Source organism: Penaeus japonicus, unplaced genomic scaffold, assembly GCF_977035675.1.
Source record: "Penaeus japonicus unplaced genomic scaffold, GWHDUDI00000001_assembly GWHDUDI00000020, whole genome shotgun sequence".
In the NCBI taxonomy this organism is placed as follows: domain Eukaryota; kingdom Metazoa; phylum Arthropoda; class Malacostraca; order Decapoda; family Penaeidae; genus Penaeus; species Penaeus japonicus.
In genome coordinates this window covers 32114197-32116696 of record NW_028234422.1, presented here as the reverse complement: position 1 = coordinate 32116696, position 2500 = coordinate 32114197, and the positions used below count along the sequence as shown (strand labels likewise).

Here is a 2500-nt window from a genome sequence, read left to right as displayed (position 1 = left end):
CACCTCACACTCACACACACACACACACACTCACACACATTCACACACAAACACTGACCCCACACCCCCACACACAAAAAATCTCAACACACACATACCCACACACACACACTCTCTCACCTCACACACTCTCGCACACACACACTCTCACACACACACACACACACTCACATACACACACACTCACAACCACACACACTCTCTCTCACACTACTCACACACACTCCGGAGCACACACACACACACATCCACACACACACACACACAAAAAACACACAAACACACACACACACACACACACACCACACACACTCACCTCTGCTAGAGATATAGAGAGAGCGATTCATTTATAACACATATAAAATATATCACTCAACATCTCACTCACTCTATCCTAACTCTCAAACCCAAACTCTATAACACACAGACACACACAATCTCACCCACACAATTCCACTATCTCTCTTATAACTCTCCCTTCTATCTATAAACACAATAAGACATTCACATACACTTTATCTCTAATGTATCTCAACTCTCAATCACTCACTCAAAAACAATCTCATAAACTCACTCACTAATCTACCTACATATCCCTCACTATCATCCTTTTACTATATCATCGCTATCTATACTCTCCACTCTCAAACACACACACTCTGTACACACACACTCGTGTCTGTCTCTGCTAACTATTTACTCTGTCTATCTCAATCTCAATCACTCTCACTCACTCACACAATACACACTCTCTCTCTCCAGTCACATGACACCTCTCTCACAACACACTCACAATCACCACACACTCTCACTCTCTATCAGAATGACTCTCACTCATCTCACTATCTCTCACAACACACACTAAATCACCACCCTATGACACTCTTTTCTTAATACGTGATATGATATTCTGAAACCTTGTGGCTATGCTGTCTCCCCCTCTGCTTTGCCGCTGGGTAATTCTTTGGTATAAGTAGTGATATTTTTCATACACATCGATATGTTCTCATTAATTCTACCTATATAGTCAAATATATTCACAGATGTTTCAATTATTTACTAGAGACTATAAATTCTGAAAATGTTTGTAATTTTAATGGTCTGATTTCACTAGTATAAATGAAGTTTTCTTTTGTTTAGTCAGTCCATTAGTGTTTTACTTCTCTAATTTAAGGTGTACATTTAACCTGTTTAAGGTAACAGCTAAATTATTTCCTGAAGGTTATAACTAAACACATTAAAAACAATTATACAGTTTTTTGAATATTACTTACATGTAACGATAAAGTCAATTTCTTGAAGATTTCTTTTTGAAGCGACCCTTTTCTTTCTTTACTTTTTGTGGCGGTATCCATACTAATGACTCACATAACTTTCCTCTTAATAGTGTTCCTTATGTTGTCACTCGCGCAGTTTTATTTCCTGTCATTCGCAATAGCTATCGTTCGTTTCCTATTTAAGGACGTCTCCGAATGCAACATATTTCGCTCGTATTTCACAACCACACCATACTCAATTATGCTCTCAGTTAATTACCGTGGTTTATAGTAAAGGTCTTCCAATGAACTAACTATAAGTCATGAGCTAAGGACGCCTATAATAGCCCATCAGATGTTGCTGTCCACTACCACAGAATATATATATATATATGTATATATATATATATATATATATATATATATATATATGTATATATATATATAGATAGATAGATATAGATGTAGATAGATAGATAGATAGATAGATAGATAGATAAATAGATAGATAGATAGATAGATATAGATAGATAGATAGATAGATAGATATAGATATAGATGGATAGATAGATAGATAGATAGATATAGATATAGATGGATAGATAGATAGATATAGATATATATATATATATATATATATATATATATATATATATATATATATATATATATATATATATATATATATAACTAGTCACTGAATTTACCTTTCCATTCTCTCTGGTTCTTGTATTGTTATAATAATGTTTTTTTTTTTTTTCAATATGTGTGATTGTAGTTTGCTGTGTTGGTTTTATAGTATAGCAATAGTTATTCAAACTAGGTGTTGTGAACAACGAAAAAAAATCCTGCTTCTCGCCTCCAAGCGAGTATCTCTTCTCCCCCAGAAACTTCGTGACTTCGACCCTCGGCACTACCACTGTCCAGTCCATCACACGGAATTTAGTAACGTTCTTTTCAGCTCCCTCCACTCCTTATCAAGAATTGTTCTGTTCACTAGTCCTCACTTTAATCTGAATTTGAAACTAATGTTTTTCATGCGTCCATGCGTTTCATGCCACGGTAAATACTGAATTGAGCCCTGCCCTCTTTTGACCCTACCTAACCCAGCATGAGTTAGAATGATGCCCCTTGTTTACAAGACTTACAGCTATAAAACCTTAAATGCTGATCTCTAGTGTTCCATCGCCGCCACTTCCTCTACCATACAATCATAACAGTGGTGAATAAATGGTCATTTAGGT

General features: G+C 35.6%; 1 protein-coding gene across 5 annotated transcripts in view; it reads left to right on the top strand.

The window, feature by feature from the left end:
* Window positions 1–2500, top strand: part of LOC122244291 (pseudouridylate synthase TRUB1) — a 12605-nt gene that overhangs the window by 3455 nt on the left and 6650 nt on the right. Inside the window, exon 1 of one of the 5 annotated variants that reach the window (XM_043002163.2) lies at window positions 2414–2500. This exon is cut by the window's right edge and continues 458 nt beyond it. The exons of 2 other annotated variants lie outside the window; for them this stretch is intronic. The gene's annotated coding sequence lies outside the window, so the exon portion shown is untranslated. Of the gene's footprint in view, window positions 1–2413 lie in introns of those variants that run through there. 2 more of the 5 variants (XM_043002160.2, XM_043002157.2) reach the window with 2 other exon arrangements.